This window comes from Scleropages formosus, chromosome 20 (genome assembly GCF_900964775.1).
Source record: "Scleropages formosus chromosome 20, fSclFor1.1, whole genome shotgun sequence".
NCBI lineage: Eukaryota > Metazoa > Chordata > Actinopteri > Osteoglossiformes > Osteoglossidae > Scleropages > Scleropages formosus.
Window position 1 is genome coordinate 566,001 of NC_041825.1, and position 11,459 is coordinate 577,459.

Sequence of the window (11,459 nt, forward strand, 5' to 3'; positions counted from 1 at the left end):
AATACCTGGGTAGCAGTTGCAGCCTCATCCCGCTAATCAGGAGCAACAGGCTTCAGATCCTCCAACCCCTGCTCTGCTGCACTTTGTGAAGGTAATTAACCTGAATTAATACAGTAAGAATACCCTGCTGAATAAAAGGGTGAATCAGTGTAAAGTTGACAGTTTGACACTGTGTCTTGCCTTAGACAGCTGTTAATAAGTTAGCGAGATAATAAATTATCAATAAAGTTATCATAAGAACTTAGCAATAAGGACTTATCCAGCGCAGGGTCACTGTGGTTCAGAGCCTATCCTGGACATGTAAGGCATGAGGGAGAGTGCACCCTCCAGAGGACATCACACACACACACACACACACACACACCTACCTTTCAATAATCTCAGTGCACGGTCCCGGTGGTCTGGAGCTTTGCCCGGAAGCATAGGGCACCTTGGACGGATTGCCTGTCCACCACAGGACACTGACACACATTCGGTCTCACATGTACAATCTGCGGGCCCCTTTGACGCGTAGTTTGTCTGAAACACGTGACCCTGGACTGTTGGATTAAGCCGACATGCCAACGCGGACCGATCACGCAAACTCCACACGGAGTGCGATGGGTCCGAAAGCACAGCTCCGGAGGGGCCCATGAGGCACTAGCGCTACTCGCTGTGCTGCCCTGAAACAGTAATGACCCTGGGCAGAGCAGCGTGAAGAATGTAGCACCGGGGTAAAAGCGGTCGTCGTAATTTACCGGTGTATATAAAGGGACGGGGAGACACTGTGAAAATAATGTCTTCAGTTGTAATTTTGTGGGGTGAGGTCAACGTCCCAGTCTATAGTGCTGTGTCCACTGGTACAACGGACACCGTTACACTGTTATACACTATCATACACTATCATACACTGTTATACCCTGTCATACGTCATACTGGGGTTTCTGAAAGCCCTCTCGCTGCTGCTTTGCTGAGACACTCAGGGAGCGGAGCGCCTTCCTCCCAGCGCCGTGTTTCTTGCTGAATCGCGCCGTTCACGACGCGGCACAGTGCCGCTCTTTGTCTTTCGACTCTTCACGGCTCGGGAATGGAAGAGGGAAACGAATGACTCATGAGGTGGCACAGAAACGCACATGAAGCGGTGGGGGAAAACGAGAGCGCGTGGCGTGTTTGTGTTCCGTCGCCTCTGCAGGAGCATGCGCGTGTGTGTGTGTGTGTGTGTGTGTGTGTGTGTGTGTGTGTGTGTGTGTGTGTGTGTGGGGGGGTGTGGGGGTGTGGCTTCACAGAAGCGCAGGTAGAGCGGCCTTACGGCGAGGAGCGACACGGCGTCGCCAGGGTCTCAATCGCTTGCGCTGCGTTCTAATAAAAAAAATGTGTTGAGTCGGTCCTGCTGCTGACATGAGGGCGGAAAAAGAGGCGAAAGTGAACGCCGAGCACCGATTCGTGGGCTGGGATTCATCGCCGAGGCTACAAGTCATCTGTTGTTGGCTTCTTTGTGGACCGTTGAGAGAAAATCATGTTCAGTTGTGAGGTTGCAGACTGGAGAGTCTTCAGTGCTTCACACTAATCTTAAAGACTTACAGTGTATCACAGTGATGTATACAGTAAAACCGATACATATATATATATATATATATATATATATATAATAATAGTGAATATATATAATAATAAGCACCTAAACGGCAAACATGATGCTGGTCAGACACACAGTGACGGAAAAATTGTTCCGAACGGCTCTTCTGGTCTCAGTGCAACTGGAAGCTATGAACTCTGCCAGAACCTGAATCATAAAAATGTCAATAAAGATTTCATTAATTTCTCTGTGATTTATTTAACCAGCAACAAACGGCACAGAATCCGTTCACCACGAGAGCACGGGGATGCCACCTATTTTAAACCAATATCAAATTTCAGAGGTGTGCAGACCAAAGGCAGCAGAATAAACTCGTGAAACATATCAGCACCATGTTTGTTTACTGGTTACTTTCCATAAGTTTGATTTCAGGGTGAAATATTAGACATTTAATTTATTCACAGTGCAGGTCATCTGCTTTGAATCCTTCACACTTGTACTTGCCAACAGTTTATTATTATTATTATTATTATTATTATGGCTGTGACAATAGACACACTATTACACAATAACAGTGGGACTATATTATAAAGCTGAAATGTGTGACTTATTAGGCAGTTTAATGCACTATTGCTATATGTGTTTCTAAACTGACGTCTACAATTACACCACAGTATAACGTGGTACAATGAGTTGAGACACGTGTGATGAGACGCACGTCAGACCATCTTTTGCCGTGTTCCATGCTAAATATGATTGCTTTTGGACATTACATTTGGTCAGATGCTTTTGTCATTTCTAGAAGTATATGGGTGGAGAATGACAGAGCGAAAAATGACACCAATATTGTTATGTCATTTCTTTGGTGACAATAAAATGTGCAGCTAAGGGTTTCAAAAAGTGATCGACTGAATTAAGGGGTATTAGGAGTCAGGCGACCCAGTCCGACATACTGTAAATTTCCAATAAGTAAACACACTTTCCGGTAAAAGCCCAGTTCGCAAAACACTTCATTTCACTGGCCACTTGTCCTGGTCAGGGTCACAGAGGTCAGGAGCCTATACCAGAAACATGAGGCCCGAGGCTGGGGGGGGGGGGGTCACATCCTGGGAGGCGCACAAACACTTCGCTGAGAGAACCCCGAATCTCGCGAAGCACCTGCACCTGCACCTGCACCTGAAGCTGTTCCTCAGTGAAGGACTGATGGTACAAAAAACATTTCTGCCTCCTTCTACATTCAAATGATTCCTTTAAGCGCAACATTAACAGTCCACGTTCTCTCGTTAGTTGCAAGTTTTGTTTCGACAGTACGAAGCGAGAACAAAGTGGGCTTACCACGGTAAGACGAAGAGCGGGCCCTGTCCGGATCACAAGCATTCTCAAGTACCGTGGCACTTCACGGTTCGGCTCGGTATGAGTCATTTGGCGTTTTGCTAACTTGTACAGTAGAATTAATGAACATCATTACTGCGGCAGAACGGAGCTCCTCGTTACGGTACCGTGCATATGGACTCATCATCAGGGACCCAAGTCTGATCGCATCCCGCGATTTCTGCTCTAATTATGGGCCTCCATGCAGCATCTTCCAGATCTTCTGCATCCCAGCAGACCAGATGAGTGGTGAGCAGCACCGTCCATCTTCACAGATGTTCCGCAGACCCATCTGGGCTGGTAGGGTTGGACTGTAGGGGGACTGTCGGGGGACGGCTCCGAGTGACGCACGCGCCCCAGCATCTTCACGGAAGAGTCTCGGTGCCGGAGACACGGACAGACAGCAGCGCTCAGCAGGTGGGTGGAAGCTGGCCGCACTCATTTCTCCCCCAGCCCTCCTGTCATCTGGAAAGCGGCTCCATGCTGAAGCTGAAAATCATTTATGGCAGGAGGCACTGCCAGGCTTTAGGGCTCAGTCTTGGAACATCTGCTGTCAGTAAACAGTTTCTTGAGCCATGCTCTCACACGTAATCAGAACATCAGAACATTCAGAACTCAGTGTTTACCCACATACTGCACTGAATGGGCGCTGCATCTTCAAGATGGATCTTGTTGCATTTGCTACACTATCCTGTTGGGTTTGCTAAGCTATCCTGTCAGACCAAATTCATCTGAACCTGAAACAGATTCTTTCTAAAGACTGGAAGTAGGGCCCTTGACATTGCCAGTCCTGTGGGTGTTCATTATGAGAAGTATTTCTGGTCTTTCTTACCCCAGGCATTCTGCAAACCACCTCGATCACTTAGAAGACCTGCGGTTGCTGCTGAGCAGCTAAAGAGTTCAGAGGCAATAACAAGACCAAGCATGAAGGCTCAGCAAGAACAAGGGTGGGAAGCTCATGGTGAAACCATAAGGCGTGGTGAGGGAAGCACAATTTCCGGCTCCACAAAGCATGTTCGGATACCCTATCGTAGAACGTATCGATAGCAAGGGGTACGTCAACAGTCTCCATCATTCAGGCCGTCTGTCTCGGTGAGGCTGCTTAGCTCTGTCCCACATGCACTGACCTGGAAAAGAAAACTGCTTTCTGCACTTAGCTCTTGAGAAGTTGCATTCGATTCACATCGATGAAGCTGGGGTAGGTACAACGTGGCGCGTTGAGGCGAGAACGGAAACCGTCGCTCTGTCACGGCTCGCAGTCATTAGCGACCTTCCTTTTTTCCCACGCTTTGCAAGCAGCCACAGGCTTGTTGACGTGAGTTCATCACAGACACGGATTAGCACTTGTCACACAGACGGGCGAAGAATTCTTGCTCGTAGGTGTGGAGAAGGTCACGACAGCTGAGCTCTGTCATCCAAACACCACGTCACGAGGAGTGACTCAAGAACAAAAATTGCACGTGTTTTTCATTTTAATTTTAAATAAAAGAACCACTAATGTCACCAATGTACTTTTCTTTTTTCTTTTTTTTTTCACAGATTCAGCCATCTAACATAATCACGCTAAAATTCAATGTCATCACTCTAATGGTCTGATGAAGATGCCGCGTTTTCTCACGCTGCTATTATTTCATTCCTTGTCCATCTTGAGCGCCGCACCCCTTGACCAGCTGGGCGTGAAGGAGGTCCAGCCTCTCGAGGGTGAGGTGGAGGCTGGGTTTCACTGCTGGAATGTACCTGGATGAGTTTCACCATCACAGCTCTGGCTGAGGGGATGTTCTAGATTGTTCTAGAGGACTCATATCTCAGCGTTGTTTGTGGAAACTCCCTGAAAACGCCTGGTTGGTGAATGTGGGGTTCTCGCCAACATGGGATTAGAGGCTAAACACAAGACCGCATACAGAAGAGCATTGTGCTCATTGCAGTCATGCTACGTCACCATCGCTGGCCTCCATTCCAGAGCGTCTGTGGGCAACGCGGTGAAACGTCTTCAAAAACGGCTCAGAATCTTTCAAGCTGCAAAACTCGTTCCGGGGCTTTCCGCCGTTGAAGTTTACCACGTTTGTGCCGCACATCAACTTCTTGAGGCAGAACAATGAAAAGAATGACGGAAAAACCAGAGTAGGATCTTCCCGTGCCATCAATATGGACCAGATGTTCACCAGGTTCTTTCTGGGGAATTGCCGCTGCAGATGTCACTTCGGTTTGACACTAAAAACCACAGAATTTGACAGTTGTTATCGTTCTCTAAGAATCTGCAATGTGCTGCTGAGATAGAGGTCAATCTGTGGAAAATTTCTTCCAAGTGGCTTTCCAGAGACACCGTAGAAAAGCAGAACAAGGTTCTTACCATGAAAGCACCTTTGACCTCATGATTAAAGGTCTGGTTCATTAGCCATCAAGTCCCTGGTTGATTCCGCTTTCAGATAAAACGAGACGGTTGGGCACATCTTCACCGTTTAATTTACCCTACCTCACCTTTTCTTCGTACTCCTCACAGCAACGATGATGATGGTGGGTTGGTGATGATGATCCAACTTCAGCACCGTTGTCAGCGGACCGTTTGAAGAAGACGGCATCGAAAGAGGAGGTGAGAAGACAGAAGGCGGACTGTGTGGAACCAGTTGTCATGCGATTCAGGTTGAGTGCAGGACTCACCTTCCGTTCTCGCTCTTAGTAGGGAACGTATTCGCTGCGGAGGGGAAGTTCTCTGCTCCGCTCAGTGCCTTCACACAGTTTTGTCCTCTACGGCGGACAGTTCTCTGCTAAACGAACGAGATCGATATAAGTTTGCTCAATCTTCAATATCAGATTCCGGCTGAACTAAGGCCCGCTGGCCGGGAGTTTGCTGCGGAAACGTCCGAGTAACATTTACGCCCAAACAAGGGTTAAGTCCTCAAACAAACAATTGACCACACTTGATTCGATTCGAAGGGTACGTATGTCGAACGAGGCTTTAAAGCAGTAGACGTACCGCGAGTCGTGGAGCTGTACGAGCGCGAAGCCGTCTGCGTTTCCATTTCACACAGAGTAAAGTGAAATATATTGTTATCCCTACAGTAACCTAAAGCAGGACAAACAAAAAATTTATTGCACTCTATTGCACAAAACAATTTATTGGCATACATTAATATTTCACTTGTTTCATGAGAATTATACGCTTAGCTCAGAATAATGTTGCCCCTGGAGGTGTACAGTATGTTTGGAGTGATTCTTGAGTGAACTGGGGCTGGTCTGGGAGCACATAGTTTTCTTTTTTTTTGCTTTTATGTGTTCGTTACCAAAATCATCAAGCACGAATGATGTCCGGGTACCAGGACCTGAAAAACGGGTATAAGGCAGTTTTTACTGCACGGTAGGAATGATGGTGCCGCAGGCCAATGGGGGTCCAACCCGGAGCACACAGACATCACGCACCGTGGTACCACCGTAGTACCAGCGTGGTACCGTAGCACTAGCAGCACGAGCTCCATCCTCACGCCGAATCGAAGCCCCACAAAGAGGTGAGTTCGGCCCGCAGAGACGCCGGCGCCAGGTGCATTCCGGCACGTTCCGCTCCTCTCTGCCGTTAACATGAATGAATAATTTATCCCGCTGTTTGCCTTTCCTCTCCCCCTAATTGATCACACAAAGAAGATTGACAACCCTTTAAATCACCCTGCCTACACTCCTCGTGCTTCACGCTTTCAGCGTTTGAAAAAAATAAAGCATTAGCGTCATTAATCCAGAGAACGGGAGAGAGAAACAAACGTGCAGGACTGTTTGCATAATTGCAGTATTTCCTCTAGGCCATTAGCAATTGGCTGGATTCACTGCTATAAGTCTGTCTGTGTGTGTGTGTGTGTGTGTGTGTGTGTGTTCGGGGCAGAGGTGCAGTTTGTTTTGCAGTCTTTGCTTAGCCATTAAAAACGGAGCAGATGCTGGGAATAATCCTCGCAGACGACGGCAGCGGCGGCAGACACCCGGCGGGTCATTCACTAAGCTTTTCAATAAACACACAAACTGTGCCAAATGAGAAACCGCAGCTGGCTGCTCGTAACGACAACACCGTGCGCTCAAACACACACACACGCACACACACGCACGCGCACACACACATACGCACGCACACCCTAGCATGGAGTCGGTGAGCCAGGCACGCTGGGAAGAGAGAAGGCTGAACGGGGAGAGCGGGGCAGGTGACACAGGTAGGGGACACAGCGGCAATCGACTGTCTCTGCTGGGGGTCGATCCGCAGGGCTTGGCGCTTCTCCTCTGCTGGCACACGTGTCCCTGTCACCCCGGCGAACTGGGCTTCGTACCTTCAGTCAGCGGGGCGGCCCTCGTTCGCCACGGCGCGAGGCCAGCACCGCGCCCCCATTTGTCACCACTGCTTTGCCTCCAGGAGAAGCAAGGTGGCGCAGCGGGTACCACCGATGCCTCACAGCTCCCGAACTCAGGGTTTAGACTCGGGTTCGAAGCTGCCTCGGTCTGTTCGAACCCTGCCTTCGCGCGGAGTCCTCGCCTCGTGCCCTTGTCAGTGACTTGCGGAAGTGGACGGAGGAACCCGGGGCTTCGTGGAGCTCAGCTCATTTGCATACGGAGTTTCACAAAGAGCGACGCTGCTTTTTGCAGTTTCTTCAGCAGGAGACTCAAATCCTCATTTCCTGTTTCTGGACTTCAGACACAAAAACACCCCATTTTCCAGAGATCACAAAGCTCAGAGTGAAAGGCTGCAGAATACCGTGGTACAGCAAGGTCACAGGCAGCACTAAACAGCAGCGAACACCAGGTGTTCACATGTCAAAGTCAAACACTTGTGGCACTTCGGCGCCATCCTTCTACTGTAGCAGCTGCGCTTCTATTTGTTCGGGCCCTCGGTTCGAGTGGCAGACGACCCTTCCGGGAGCTCGGCTGCAATGCATTGTGGGTCGCGTAAGCCAGTTCCTCGGGCAGCGCGAGTCCAGGGCTTCCTGGGGGGTCACCTGCCCTGTTGGTGGATAGAACCAGTGGCCACGGTAGGGGAGGGGGATGAACGGAGGAGGATGAGGCAGATGAGGACCCCCCCCCCAGCGGTTGGAGCGATGCTGGTCGTTAACCGCACTCAGCTGCACTGTCCCTCTTTTGATCCGGCTCTAAAGTGGCCTGTAGAGGCCCAGCCCTCACCTGGCCATGTATTTTTAATACACCCCACCCCACCCCACCCCACTCACCCACTCTGTGTTTCGTCAGCAGTGGCAGAAATGTACACAGCTGCTGTTGTCAAACTGACACTTTTACTCTGTGTTTGTAACAAAAAGGTGGGAATTGAAAATGCTGTAAAATGAAAGACATTAAGACACACGGTGAACACCCCCCCCATTGCTTACCCTCCTCGCTGTAAGGGAGTGTTCGTCCAGCAGTGTTACAAACATTTACACACTTGGGTTAGGGGCTACCTTGTGTGTGTGTGTGTGTGTGTGTGTGTGGGAGAGAGAGAGACAGACAGGTGGACAGGAGAGCCTGAAAGATGCACTGGTCCCACTGCAGGTGATGGACAAAGCTGGGGGGGCTGACAGCTACACTAATTATTTACAGAAGTGGTGCTGAGCTCTAATGTTGCTGCTCAAGTCTCTGGTGCAATGGGGGGGGGCACAATGCCATCTGCTTCAGAGACCCCCCCCCCCCCCACATCCACCTTCAGCACAAGTCATGGGCACAGTGGTGTCACCGGAGCGGAACGACAGGGGCCAGGAACACCCTCTAGTACGCACGCACGCACGCACAGGAAGGAAGACTCTGGAAGAACTAACACTGACACTATGAGGTCGACACCCCACACACTCACCGGAGCCTCAGTGTCCCACCCATTTATACACAGCGATACACACCTTTAGTGTGTCTTTAGTGCTGTACCTGCTGCTCAGCTCCACAGAGAGACACGTCACATAATAATAAGACACCTATTATTAACAATAATAATAATTAGCAGCAGCCTCTGACATACCTGTAGGTGTGTAAGGACCAGTTCCATATGTTGAGAGGAAACTGTGTGTGTAGTAGAAACGCACAAGTAAGGGTGTAAAAACAAGCGAAGCCCAAGTATCATTGGTGAAACACGGCAGGTAAGCAGAGTAAAGTGACCCTGTTTGAACCCCGTACCAGAGAAACACCATGATTCCACCACCTCACCACACAGCCAGGACCCCCCTGGGAGACCCTCTGGAAGCTCCAGATCTCCTGAAATATTCATCAGGGCCGAGCAAAGTCATTAAAGCGTTTTATGGGAGGCAGTAAAACAATGTGCTGCACATTAGACGTTTATTGTCGGGGGGTGGGGGGTCCTCTGCTCTTCTAAGCCTCAGAACTGACTGGAACCCAAGTTAAAAAGTGCCGGTGGAGTGTGAAGCTGAAAGGCGGGAATCCACAGCGCGGCGAGGCCGCGGCTTCCGCTCCTTTCTCCGAGTTCGGCTCGTCTCTCGTTCGCGCTTTCGGGGTAAAACCGCGGTACGCGCACTGCGTCACGAGCACATTCGGGAAACGCGTGATGGGAGCGAATGAACCGAACGGACGCATCGAGCTGCTGACACCGCAGGGGGGTCACGATTCCTGTCCTTCCTCGTGAGAAAGGCCTCTTGAAGGCACTGTGTGACGTGCGTGTGTGTATAGTGACAAACTGCACACAGCCACACTGTATATGTTCACGGTGGCAAAACGTGTTTCTTTCACTTCTCTCACACTTTCCTCCAAAGTGATTTACACTCAATGCACTTCCAATTATTGACCCATTTATACTGCTGGGTAACTTTACTGGAGTAATTCAGGGTAAGTACTTTACTCACGGGAACTACAGCCGGAGGCGGGATTCGAACCTGCGTCCAAAGGCAGCAGCTCTAAGCACTACTGCAGCAGTAGGTGATCAGTCACTAAACACACAGCACCTTCTCTCCAGCGTTAAAGTCGCAGGTCATTGCGACCATCGCTGGACCGAGGTCCACAGGAGGGGGAGTTTCGCTCGGCCCCTCGGACACCCCACAGGGACCGTGTTTTTCCCCTGCTGCACTTAACATTGCTGATGGGAAGCCCGCAGTGCCGGGAAGAAGCAGAAGCAGAACTTTGAGAGCATTTTGTTGTAGTTCCACCGCAGTTCAAACGATGTATCTTACTGTCCGCAGTCGTATTGCGTGGTAGAACGTCGTCGTCCCCCCCGCCGCCGGAGCTCCAGTAATGACCACATGACCCCTGTATTGTACTAGAGATGTTCACATGACAGCGCAGAATTAATGACGTGAAGCTGAACATGTTAATAAATCCCTTTAGGCCTTTCACTGCTCATTGCTGCAGAACATTCTGGAAAGAGTTGTGGGCCCAAAGGCGACTCCTGTTGTGCAAAGTTCTTTCCATGTTGTCACAACACAATGTTACCATTTGGAGCGGAGATATGTAAACTCATAGTGGATGCTCTGGTTTCCTCCCACAGTCCAAAGATGCATTTCAGGTGAACTGGGCATTTAAAAAAAAAAAAAATTTAATTATCGAACTGCTGCACTGCATCTCCCAAGTGAAATTAGGACCTTTACCCCTCATGACCCTGGAGACTAACACCGCAGTCTCCGCCCTTTACCAGGGTCGCGTACCGCACTCGTCTGCATGCCCTGACAATTTTCAACCAGCTGTGAAGAAAAACAACAATTACTTCAAAGCAACATGAATGAATGCAGCATTTTTTCTTTGCTCAAAGGAGCAGGAGGCTGGGGGTCCAGGGGGTCCAGTGCCAAAGCAGTAACTGGAGCCACAGGAGATGGCGATGAACCATGAGCATCTCACCACAACTAGGTGAGGTTTGAGCTAATGTGAGAGCAGCACCAATTCGCACCGCTGCGGCCCATGAGCTCCGTGCACCGCGTTGCTCGCGTCTCCTCTTATGTGGACAGTACTGTGTGTCCATCCACAACGAATCAGAACATGGAGACATCTTCTGAGCGCTAGAAGCTCGTCTGTGGCTTTTGCTACTGGACTCGGCTGATGGAGGCGGCCCATGAACGCACTTCCTCTTTCCACCCATTGTCCCTCTAGTGAAAGCAAGCATTATGTGCCACTTCCTCTTGACAAATGGGTGGGATTCAAATTACCCACATAAATAAATAAATAAATAAAACACGGTAAACCCTACACTGCTCAAACAGAAGTGGTTGACAGAGCTGATACTTTCGGTCACATCTGGACACATATTTGCAGATGTTTATCCAGGATATGAACATGCAGTGACATCTAGAGCCTTGGGGCAGTGCGGCCACAGCATTATTAGAACCCATCTCAGGAACTTCACACACAGCTGCTCCACACACACGTGCCAAGCAGTGGCCCAGGAGAGATGTACCTCCACGGCCAACTTTCTACCTTGATATTAGATTTACTACCCTCTCATTTGGAAGTGCAACGTAGGCTGTCCACTCCCCTACATGACATTTGCTCATGGAGATCATCATTCATCACAGATCACATATAAATGTCAGCAGCAACCAGGATTTGTGGGGTCGGTGGACATAGTAAGCACTGTAAACTAAGGTAAAAT